This window comes from Poecilia reticulata, chromosome 12, assembly GCF_904066995.2.
Source record: "Poecilia reticulata chromosome 12, P_reticulata-male-v2, whole genome shotgun sequence".
NCBI lineage: Eukaryota > Metazoa > Chordata > Actinopteri > Cyprinodontiformes > Poeciliidae > Poecilia > Poecilia reticulata.
In genome coordinates this window covers 17,054,777-17,068,172 of record NC_088841.1, presented here as the reverse complement: position 1 = coordinate 17,068,172, position 13,396 = coordinate 17,054,777, and positions in this window count along the sequence as shown.

Genomic DNA, 13,396 nt, shown 5'->3' with positions numbered 1-13,396 from the left:
ACCACAAAGCCCGTATGTAGCCCGAGCTCCGTTGTTTTAAGAAGCAGCCTTTGACACGTCAATGAAAAATAATTTGAACTGCTTTTTAAGTTGTCCTCACAGTTGCTTTAGGTAATCTTGGCTTCTTCTTTTTGTTTTTTTCAGGTATCTGCTTTACGACAATAACGTGCAACACGGTTTTAGCCGAAACTGAGCTGATTTGCACTGGTCCTCCAAATCAGGATGGTGACAGAGTGATGACCATGGCTTGTGTTTTGCATTCCAGCTCGGCACGCTTCACGGCCGCTCTTTCACGCTGCAGTTTTTGCCTCTGAATGCCACTCTTAAGATAACATTTAGCAACTTTCAAGGTCTCAGTCGAGGTGTGCGTCGGCTCAAGGCAAGACAGAGCAGGAGAGCCTTCGCTTCATGGCTCACCAATGAGGCTTGGTCACACGCACACCGTAACATCCCGGCTCAGTCATACCGAGTTGCACAAAAGCAGTGGGCAAAAGACAAAAAAAAAAGAAAAAAAGATGAGCAGACACATTAGAAGCGGTGGCAGGGATCTCTCTTGCATCCACGATTAAATCTGCAGGACACCGCTTTTTCAAAGTTGAGAATTTACAATAATTAGAAACTTTTGAAATGACCCTGCCAAGAGGGATTTTCAGAGGACTCAACTTTGTTTATTTCACGTGTTTAAAAATAAAACTCCAACCATTTCTTTTCTCTACATGTTTATTCTGTGGTATCTGAGCAAATGGACTAATGTAGCATGTGATGAAAAGAGATGTCAAAATGACAGCCCGGCCTGTTGTCACACAGCTTAACACTCAAGAAGCTGTGGTTGGTGATCCATATAGAGCACTGTTTATTTTTCTGCAGGTGTGTATGTGTGCCTGAGTACAAGTAGGTGTATGATGGATATAAAGTGCTTGCAGCCTTATATGTTGCATTTCTATGTGTAGTAAAGTTCTGAAATGTGTGTGAGTGTGTGTGTTGCCGCTGCTCCTTTTGGGCTGGTGTGTGTTTATCTTGGCCAGATCCCAGACCTTCATCACTTCTCCGCTGATAGCTCTATTCCTCCATCCCTCTGTCCCTCCGGCTATTTACAAGTCTACCGCAGACTGCCTCTCCTCGCATGCCAACATCCTATACTTTTTTCTCCCTTTCCTCTCTCTTTCCAAAAAAAAAAAAAAAACCTCCCCTGTCTTGCTCTTCCTGTTCTCAGCCAAACAGATTAAATCACGACTAAGTGTATATCCATATCCATCCTTGACTCATTTTTTCCTTTGTATTATTGATTGCTTATATGCTAATTGTCCCTTCCTGTTCTCCATGTGGAGACCAAAATACTCCTAAAGTAAACTTTCTGTTGACTTGCATTAGACAAAAACAGTCAAGACGCTTCCCATAGCCGATGTCACAGTTTTGGTTGGGAATTGCTTTTAGTGCATTCAACAAAATGTTTTTTTTTTTCCCCATCATTTTTAGTTGAAAGAAAATGTGTGTAAGCGACATAAAAAGACAAAAAGATAGGTGAAATAGAGGCTGGCACCAATAATACTGCCAAATCAGTCACAAAATGGCAAAAAAAAAAAAAAGACTGTTTTGGAGAGACCATCACAACGCATTGATATCAATCTCATAGAACATTTTAGCTAAAACAGTACGATCAACCTGATTCAGTTACACAAGTCCTACAGTTTAAAAGGCAATTGTGTCAAATATTAAGAAAATGTGTCTAAACTATAAGATTTGAAGAAAGTATGTAAAGAATCTCAACATTTTCTCTCATTATTTCTTTGCATTTGTGCAGGTCTCACTCGTAAACCATACCGTAGACAGGCAGTGGGATGGAACCTCCCTCTGCTGAACCACACAAACAAAAATAAATGGAAAACAATATGAAGTGTGTTTTGTCTGTGGCACATGTGGAGGATTGTTTATATATCTTCTACTGTTGGAAAGCACAGGAACTCTTTGTGAGTTAGCAGAGTTAACACCAGAGAGGAGTCAGATGTCATTGTAAGGCACAAGGCAATACGCGTTGGGGGTAAAAACCGTTAAGATAATATTTGAACACACAAAATAACTTGAAGCAAATGCAACAAGTTTCTTTGAAAAGACAAAACAACAACCCTATTTTCAAGCAATACCTTGATTTAGTTACATGTTCACTTTAGCATGAGGGACTTTCTTTCACTTTTCCACCAAGCAGTATCCACGTTGCTTAATATGTACAGTGATTAAGTCTGTGTGGCACATGCTCATAATTTTAAATGCGTTGCAAAGACTTAACTTTTTATGCTTTTTAATTTCTCAGACTGTGTTTTATAATGTGGCTAGGCCTTTCAACGACTGAATTAGATACGTAGATCTGTTGGTTAATATACGAGATACCAATCTAGAAGCGCAATGGCTAAATACCAAATCTTCTTTGCTCTAATAATTCAAAGCAGCTATGCAACTTTAATGTTTCCTGCCTCACAGAATTACTCTTTTTTTTCATTGAACAGAGACTAGAGGACAGGAATGAGCACAGATGAAATTATGTCATAATGTTTCAAAGAAAATAAGGGCAGTTATTTATTTGTTGTATTAAGGATTTTTGGCAGTATGTTTTATACAGTAGAAATCCAGTTTCCATTTAAATGGTACCATATTTGTAAAGATAATTAATTTGTGGGTGGCGTAGCAGAGATTAGTTTGAGAGTACTTGGTGGAAGTAGCATGATGCTGTGGGGCAAAGTCTCCCTGATTCTGTAATCTCTCTCCATTCCTAGGGATAAGTTTCTATCCTCAAGAAATATTGATGCTTTCACTCACAGAGTGGAGAGGATGCAACAGTCTGCCTTCAATCCTGACCTCAATCTATACTGAACACGTGTTGGATCACTTTACTTTCTGTTTTTGCCAGACTGACCAACACAATCTAATTGGTTGACTTGTGACAAATGCCGTCCTACAGCAGAAGGTGACTAATGCTGGTGACCGGCGTAAAGAGGAGGCTCCAGGCTTGTTATGTGTGGTATATTGCCAACATATCCTATTTCTTAAAACATCAATCCTCTGATCAACAAGCGAGACCAAACAGAAGTCAGTAGCAGAATAAGTTGTTTGGCATTGGCAGAGATGATTTTGCAAGTCTTACATGGCCGCAACCCACATTTTCAACTTTGCTGCTCAACCCCAAAATGCCTTTTCCATGCAAATGTGGTACGAAACAAAGAAAAAATAAACAGGCTTTCCCAATAGAATACAATTTATTGCCAAAAAGCATTGTTGCAAGAGAGAAATATTCAACATGTAGAAATTTTGATCTTGACTAAATAGATAATTGTTTCTTTTGGCATTTTATGGCACTCAATGTTCAGTCTGAGTGTTGTTCATCTTGGCCTTGAGGGAAAGGGAAAACACCGTTCAGAAATTCCCAGCTCTCCCACCTGGTAAACTCTTACCACAATGTCCTGACCTCGGCTCACATTTATTTTAGAAGCACAAGTCATCTGGGATAGTCAGTGTTAATTTGTAAAACTGTAAGAAATTAACAAAAGGTTCTGAAAGGTTGGAATTTACGTACTCCAGAATTTTGTATCTGGCAGGTGAAAAATAAACAGTTTTTTTTTTTCTAAAAATGAGGAAAAAACATGCAAAAAAATAGACAGAATAAAATCCAAAACAATAAATCATGGAAGGAAAACAGGCTGGTGGCAACAACAGGGGGAGTGCAGAGAGCTGTAAATCTACGAATACGTTAACTAATTAGCATAGGGAACACAGAGAGCAATAAGACATATACTTCTTTTGTTGAAAGAAAAATAAACATATAAGTAATGTAAAGTTGGTATGCTGCCATGAGAGAAACATAAGCCATATGAACACAAATATTATAGTAAGCAAATAGTAAAGAATAGTAGCAAAACCCAAAATAAAGTAAAAAAATGAGTCCCAAATATAACAAGACATGACAAGTTTATAAGGTGCTTGAAGAATTTATATAAATTATATTCTTAGAAGGAAAACAGGAATTTATAGATATAAACGCCTCCTCTCTGGTGAGGTCCATGCTTTATTTAGGAGGTCAAACCATGTCTTTTGCTGCCTGTGAAGTCCAACCTTGCCAATAACCATAAACTTTTCTCTCCAGATGTATTTAATTCGCAGTTATTTATTTTATTTTTTTTCCATGCATATGCAGTTTAATACATTTTAAACAGATGAATGATTTCAATGACCACTGTAAAACTTAGACTCCCACCCATAAGTCAAAACCATTTTGGAGGAACTTCCCCCTCGTCAGCTCTTATTATTGACTGCTTTCTGACAGTATCACAGCATCAAAGTGACGAGACAGGGATAATGTTGTGTGCACTCAGACACACAGAGATACACATCAGCTGACGTACAGCACTTATAACCCCGCTGGCTGTCTTATTCCCATGGAATTCCCTGGGAAGTTCATATTGCCCCTTATCCTGTTGTGCTTGTGGTTTCTGCTAGGTATACTGCAGCATTCTTCCACTGTGTGTTCATCTAAACAGAGCTAGTTAGAAAGGACGCGCAGCGGCTGGGGCTGCGCGGCTGTGGCAGGTCTCCTCTGGGTGGTTCCTATGTGACACGGAGCTCAGAAAGTTTTGGGTTTCCTACGCACGTCAAGGTAAATTAACTGCTTCCAGCGCCGAGTCTGCTCTGATGCCCTGGTGGGCTATCACTCACAATACTTTTCCTCCCTCTCTGGCCGCCTCCCATACACCACCTAGTATGCTATGCCACATAATACAACTTCTGACAATCGTCCTGAGTTCAGATGTCAGGTTTTTCCTATTATAGACTCTGTCGGGCCTCACGTCCTGCTGTCCTGCGCTCCGTTTTCCACTTGTGTCACAGTGTGTCAAAGCCCAGTACTCACTTGTCGTCTTTGAAATTATATGAATTAAAAATATGACTTTGCCAGACCTTAAATGTTTGCAGTTTCTTAAATAGAAAATGGAAAGGCAAATTTCATTGTACTCAATTTAAGTCAAGCTACATAGCTCCATGTTATATCCATCCTGATATAGTGTCCTGTCTAATGCTTGCTTGCTAATACTATTTTTATGTTTAAATCACTTATCCTTAACTTTCTGCAATTCCCTATGGTTTCATTAAAAGATCTTTCCGCTTAGATATTTCTGATTTTGTTCTTTTTTGTAAGATCATTATCAGATTATCACACACAGGAAAGCTGAGTAAATATAAAAAGCAGTTTTCAAATAATTGTTTTACATTTGTTAAGGAAAAATAAAGCTATCAAGCCCACCCTAGCCCAGTACGAAGGTGTCTGATTCCTGCTTGTTAAATGCCAGACCTGTATGTGTGGAGCCTGTCTGACAACATGAAGTAGGCTAAAACGTCTCAAAAGCAACACGTCTTGCCTTGTTGTAAGGAACCTCTATCAGTTTGGAGGAGTTACATATTTAAGGATTTGTGCTCCAGCAAACTGCAGTGAGAGCCAACACTCACAACGGTGAACCAACCAATATTTGATATTAATTGATGAGCAGGAGATCAAAGAAGAACTCCAGCACAACATCTGAAGTATTGCTGGACTCTGTTACCTTTGTTAAGATTAGTGTTAATGTTTCAATATTAAGACAATTGAGAGTTCTAAGTCAGAACATGCTGCAGACGAAACAAAGGCAAATGTCCAGTTAGCAATACCCCTAAAATGATCTTGATGACCCCCAAGATAATTGGAAAAATATTGTGTGGGCTGACAAGACGAAAGTGGACCTTGTTGGCAGAACCATGAAATCTAATTTTCATCAAAACATCCCCAAAAGTGAATATCTTTAAAGTTTTTCAACATGTGTTTGCTTTATGCAGCAGGTCGAAGATTCAAATCAGAAATTAAAAAAAATTAAGAGTAAAAGTCCTGGCCTGGTAAAAGTCCTGACTTAAATCTAATTGATATGCAGTGGCTCAGTTCTGCTCAAACCCCCTCTGACACAGCTGATGGAAAATAACTCTGCAGACAGGTGAGCAGCGTTGGAAAAGACTCATTGTTGCTCCTAATTTGAGACAATTTCTGTTTTTGCAGAGAGTCGGGTTGCTTTGGAAAGACTATTCCATTGTTAGGTAAATAATTGTATTACTTAAAACAGTTCTTTTTTTAAAATTAATTGTTGCTGTGTTAGTCTGATATTCCAACTTGTTTGACAATCCAAAATATGAAATTGTGACAAAAAAACATAAGCTGGGATAAGGAGGCAAATACTTTCTCTTTGCACTGTATTGCAATTGCAATGTAGCTATTTTATTTTGTTTTTTTTGTTCTTTAAGTAAATATGGTCATATGTGTTAGAATTTGTTTTTACCACCATAATGAGCACACAGCATTTTCAGGTTTACCTGTAGGTTTTGGCATCTTTTGCTACACTTGGTTACTATGCTGATTCTTAATTGTGAATCTAGTCAGTTTGTGAGTCAAAACTAAAATAACTTTATACTACAGAAAAATAAACTGACAGGGATTTTTCCTGAGAGGAAACCTTTAGTTTACCATATGACATGTTTCTTAATAGTGCTAAAGTGTTCAGTGTTCTTTAAATAAACAATGTGGAGTTTTGCATAGTGGGGCATGAAAGAATGCAGAAGTCTCGCTGCCCCTCGCGCACACATGTCAGCAATTTGGCTGCCTTGTGTATTTTGGATGTTGAAGAAAAAAAGGAGCATTTCAAAGTAAACGAAAGAAGGAAAGTCTTATCCGCCTGGCAGCTGCGCTCTGGACAAAATTGCTTTCAGCTGATGCGCTGCTGCTCAAACCTGCTTGGGTAATGTCAAGTGATGCATTGCAATCCTGAGAAAACAACAGAGACAAAAAAATAAATAAGAAGAAAAAGAAAGGCTGGAAAGTTCCAGTGCGCATTCAGGCAGAGCCCACAAATGCTTCATATGAAAACACACTCGTGGAAAACTTGCTTCTTTTGTTTTCTGTGTTTTCTTTTATTTGCAATTAATCTTATACAAATACATATTATTAATGGCACCTTGCACATGAGATTTTATGCAGTTCTAAGTACCTTGCAAGATTTTGGAAGGATAATGAAAACACTAATAAAGAACTATTGTGTGTGTGAGGTCTGAAGAAGTTGGCAGAGATGAAGCAGTCGTAGCCTACTATACTTTAAAATTATCTTTATTTTAGATTAAGAGAAGGTGAGAAATATATACTTCCAAGCGCATTTAAGCTAATAGGTTAAGAACAGAATTTAACTTTCCACATTTGATAGAGGTTAAAGATTAAAAGTTTAGCTCTATTATCATCAAAGGTTTGAAAAATGACAATGAGGTTTTACTCAGCTGACTTTATTTCATTTTCCTCATGTGGTTTTCCTGCTTGAACGGAAACTGAGGCGTTTTCTTATATTTTCAGTCTGTTTCTTAAGGTTTTCAGTTGACCCTTCGTGACCTATAGGAAGTAATCATTTCTAATAACTTTAATATGCTCCGAGTGGCCATGCAAATGTTAGGAGAAATCTCTAGATTCCTGCAATTAACTTTTGGCAAGTACCGATACAGATATTTCCCGAACAAAGCCGGAGACATTTCATGTGTGCTTGAGCGTTCGGTTTTACAAAGCTACGTGAAGCTTTGATGGCAGAGAGAGATGTCCAGCTGAATTTTAATGAAAAACTATTAACATTTGTATTTGCAATCAGGCGCCACAATTTTTGGCGTGTCTGGTAATATGTGAAAAAATTCTTTGTACAAGCATAATAAAAACATTTTCAAAATTCAAACATTTTAAAGGGGAAAAAGCTACTAACTAATCAAAATGTGAGGTATTGCATATGAATATTTTTTGAAATGCATTCTTTATTTTCTGCTTCCCCAGAGTCAAACTGTGAAGGGATAGTTGCTCACCTATTCTGCAAAATAGGAAACAGAACAAGCAAAATCTCTAAAGATCTCTGCTGGAAAACTGAAGAATTGTTTCTTGCGGTAAAGTATAGCTAAGAACCACAAAAACATTTCAGAAGTTTTATAGGGGGCTATATCTATAACATACTCCAATGCTATTCATAATCCTTAATAAAGTAACTATTTGCACTTAACACAATGTAAATAGAACATAAAGGTATTAGGCAGGTAAAATTGTTTATATATACATATTATTATTTTGTTCAGCTATAAATGCCTGAAGACTGAAGCATTGATAAATGTGTGACTATACAGCTAGATTATGCTACTCTATATACAATTTTTGGTATTTAGGACCAATATAATCAACATTCTTCTTCTTCTTCTTCTTATTCTTATTATTATTCATTTTCAATACTTCTTTCGTGAGCCCAGATCCACAATTATGTATGTTGCTGGAATTTTCATTAATTTTGTCGCAAAGTTTTGAGATTTTTCCAGGTGCAGCCAATTTATAATATTTATACTGGAGCTCACATTGAGCTGTATGTTGAACTTATAATGAAATGTTAAGGGATGCGGATTGGTTATATTCTCATATTTATAATTTATACTTCCAAAACAAAATTTTTCCCTTCTTTGCGTTCCATAAAGTACCATTAGGAACATTTGTGAAGACTTTCTAAGAATACTTAAACACATTTTAATGGCCTGCAAATGTGCTTATAATGCATCATGGACGTGACCCACACAGGGACTGTCACATATTTTTCTTCCATTAAAATATACACTGAAGGCCACCCAACGGAAATGAAGGAAAGTTTATTGGCTTTAATAAAAAGCATCTGATACCCCTTAAGGCAACTTGATTGTAAAACTATTGTTTAATGATGTCTCAATGCGGAATGTGAAACTTTAGATTCACAGCTCTGTTCAGCTTTTAAATGTGGAAATAACAGACTGCTAAAGTCTCACTACTCTAACCTTGACAGTTTTCCCCCTTGAACTCTCAGATTATTGTGCAAAAAACAACAGCAGCAGGAAAAAAGAAACAAAATTTGGGAACCTTGGCACAAACCAACTAAAGCAAGCAGACCGGACCAGGCTGTTTTGTGTTTCCAGAACCCAACAGGTTCACAAACTCTCTGTCTCTCTCTCTCTCTCTTTCTGCCCGTCTATGTTTACATTCTACTGGCAGGGGGAAGCTGGAAGTGTTTGGCTCCCTCTGCACACACTGGGAACTATCAGACAATTCACATTTTAAACTATTTTGATATCAGCTCTGTGGAGAGTTGCTGTTTCCCTGAGAACATGACTGGCCTCTGGGCTCTGGGGCCCGGTCTGCACCACCAGAAGGATAAACAGAAGGCGGAGAGGACAGAGGGCGGGGTCCAAAACACGCCAAGCAATGGGAAGAGTGAGGAAGCGTCCATTTTGGTTCCGCTCTGTTAATGTATTTCTACAGTGAAAACAAACAAGTCGAGTCGCATAGCGAAGCTGCTGCTGTCAATAACTCCAAACCTCCTAATTGTGAATTACACTGAAAATGTATCAAAAATGAGAACAACCGTTGCCATAGAGCCGCAGTGAACTTGAGGTCATGGTTTTCTGGTGAGTGGCTCGATCGCTCTTCGAGGTTAAAGGTGCTGGAATTAGAGGGTGAACTTTCAGTCCTTGGTAATTACGGAAGTAGTTGCGTTGCCTCAAGCTGTGTGGGTGTGTATATTAACACACATTAAAAATACCGAAATTTCTTTTGTGGCTTTTAGCATTTATCTTATTGCAGAAGCATAATCTCTCACACGCATAACAATCAGTTCAGCTCACTTTCTCGCAGCAGGGTGCCAAGATAGACATGGCTTCTTTGACCTAATTTCCTGACTTTTTACATCACCTGTTTTCGAAGAGTTACTAAACGAAATGCCATTTATCACATTATATTTACAAAGTTACACATCAAAATATTAAAAATAAAACGAATTAAATGGTGGCAAAAAAAATACCATATTTGGATGTCATTCACAATGTATTCATTTTCACAGAATAGATGTATTTAAATTATTTATATTTATTCAGATTTTCTGATTTTTCTGATAAACTCGTTAATCTGAAGACTTTTCTTACCCCTTCACCAAGAAAGGTGAGAGATTTGCACGTTATCCTGGAAATTATTACACTAAATCATTGATACTTCCTGCTAAATATCCTTTTTACCTGTTCTATCTCAGAATAAAATATATTTTTCAGAGTATTTGAGCTCTTCAGACTGAAAGTGTTGCTAATGCGTGTACTTACAGCAACTTTCCAGCCAATCAACAGGCCCACTTCAGGTTTGAATGACCTATTAGCCAAATGTGTTTGTTCAGTGTTTAGTCACTATTACCCTCAGTGTGATCCCTGCACTAAAGGGCTAATGGCTGAAAATTCTCCCCCCAGCCTGAGTTCAGCGTCAAATAATTGATCGCATGTGAGAGCAACTGGCACGCGTTTCCTTCTTGTTTTCCTAAAAGTGGTGATATCATGCGCTCAGGCTGCTTGTTCGTCACTAAGATAGTGTGATTGTTTCCGGTGTAGAAGAAAAAAAAAAGCAAGTAAAGATGGATGAGAGGGCAGCATAATTCTCTGTGAGGTACTGGGTCGGTAAATCACACGTCAAATCATGCACACTTATCGCTAAAATAGACGGAGAACATGCCAAGCCACAGTCAGAGCAGGACCTTTCCTACAAGTTGGTATTTTAAATGTTCTGGGATTACGTCAGGAGGAAATTGCTCTTTATCAAAAACGAAAATAATTTGCTGTAGCCGTATGATTTCAATGATTCAAGAGGAAAGACCAGCTGTGAGGATTTTTGGTCTGGCTACAGCCGAGTTCATTTTATGCAAAATTGGTTTTTGCTTTTTTTTAGATTTTTTTGTGGCAACACACTAAAGTTGCTTAATCTGTTGTTTTACGTTTTTCAGTAAAGAATCAGGGTTTCATTGAGAAAGTCAAATTTTTGCACTTTGGACTCATTCTATGTGAATTGTATGTATTCTAACAGTAAATCCAAAGTTATTCAGTAAATATTTATTTTGCCCATTTTAAATAAATATTGCTCATATTTATTTAAAATGTGCCCATCCTCTTCGTGCAAAAGGTTTATGTTTTTGTCTACTTTAAAATCATAAAGAAATATTTTTTTTGGTATTTTAAAAATGGCCACAAATTTCCTGTATTAGATATGTACCAAAAATGAAAGTCGTCTTTTTCAAAGGTTCTGCACCGGTTTTATTTTGCTGGATTGAGGGCAAAAATGTTGTCAGAGCTGCAGACCGCTGTCCCAATTTGTTTAGTTAGTGCGAGGGATGAGTGTGTCCTTTATGTGTGTGTGTGTGTGTGTGTGTGTGTGTGTGTGTGTGTGTGTGTGTGTGTGTGTGTGTGTGTGTGCGTGTGCTTGCGTGAGCGTATGTCTGCCCCCTACATGTTGCACTTACCTGAATTGCTATTCTCTCTTTCTGCTGCTTCATTTTGACAAATTTGTGTTTCCAGGAAGTCTCTGAGGTCACAGCAGCATCTGTTGCTACTTATGTCCACAATAAAGTCATGAGTCGTGTGCACACACACACCTACACCTACACACACACACACACACACACACACATAGAGCGCATCAGTAAAGGTTACAGAAGAGCTGAGACCCAATCAGACATGAAGGCATGTTTAAAGTTTCAAAAGTGACTTTAAAGAGCGATTCATGTCCTATCCTCCACAGGTAATGTAAATCGTTGAGTGTGTGGGAGTTTTACTATTTGTTTTTAGCATTATGTCTATTGTAGTTATGTCAGTACAATGATTTAATTCTAAAAATAGTGTTTAAAATTAAAACTTGTCTATGACTTCGTTGTAGTGTCTCTTTCATAGTATATTTGTGTTTCCTGTTCATGTATCAGATGACTGAGAAAACAGGAAATGACTAAGGAAATTGAGCAGCTTTAGTCTGGTTGAAGATGACCACGGCATAACTCGCCATCTTTAAGAATATAACCGACGTTTCTTTTCCCAAAACCTAATTCCTGCTCAGAAACTGGGATACAGGATTTCTGTTGGAACTAAACAGCAAATGTCTTATGAAAACTGGCATGACATTTAAAAAAACAGCAAGTAGCAAGAGAAATTGAGTAGAAATTGTTGACAATGAAGCCTAACGCTTCCATGTCACAGAGCGCTCTGCAGAGCATGCAGAAATGTAAGTAACAGTTAAACATAATGTTTATTTTTTACATTCAAGGTAAAGTTGCATTGTATGTGATTAAATTAACTTGACAAAGCAATTTTTGTACATTTTATAACTCAGGTTTGTGAATGAAATTAACTGAAACATGATTCATTACTGACTCCTCTGCTCCTTTTTTGGCAATGCCAGTTGTTTAAATCCAGTAGGTTTGGAGACAAACTAATGGATGACTTGCAACCAGAAGGAAAAATGCCACAGACATCAAACCAGCACACTGCATGTTTCCACACATCTTCAGGGATTACGTTAAAATACATGGATTTCTCATAAGATTGATCATCACAAATCACCTAACTTTGTGTGCACTTATATGTGGAGTCAAGTTCAGAATATTTTAGGTAGGAATTTTATGTTTCCTTTTCTACGTCAAACTGCGCTCTGCTCTTTGCCTGACGTCTTGTATCTGCCATCAATGGCAGGTAAGTAAGCATTCATTTTACACACAACGTGCAGTTAATCTATTAAAAATAACTCCATATACATTTACCGGAGGTAGGGAGCCGAATGGTGTTTGCTGCTCTATTGCTGCCGTTTACGATTTTGTCTAAAATCACTAACATTTCAGCAGCCACGTGAGCAAACTGTCATGCAGATAAATCAAACCTGCTTTTTTCTCATTGTTTTCAGAACACATCCCGAAGTACAGTGAGATACAGCGGTGATATGCTGCTGGAGGGACCGGTGCATTTTAAAATAAAGGGCATCATGAGGAAACGATGAAAACACTCGGGCACAGAAAGGTCTTCCAAATGGAAAATTCTGGAGTTGGCATGTTAATCTGAATTTAGCTTCCTATGTTGGTAATTAACAGGGCTATCTTTACAAAAACATCAGTATCTATGTGCTTTCCTTTAACCATGTAGACCTTCATTTTCAGTGACTCGTGGTTGCAGGTTTTGTTAATTTTTTGTGTTAATTGCATTTTTAACGTATATCAGCTTTTACTTCTTAGTCAGAGTTGTGTTTGACAGTAAAAAAAAAGAAAAAGTGCACAAAAAAAACCTCTACACTTCTGAATATCTTCTGCTAATCCAACCTTGAGGGGTGACGTTCATTGCAATGTTGAAAAGTAAAGATATAAAGATGGCACAGGGAAGCAGTCCGGCCTGTTAACAGGCAGACATGTTAGAGGCGCGAGGACCACCCAATTCTAGCTTCCTCCCACAAAATTCAACCAGATGTGTAATGAAGGCCAGTGCATACATGAGGATGGTGTGTGTGTGTGTGTAATCA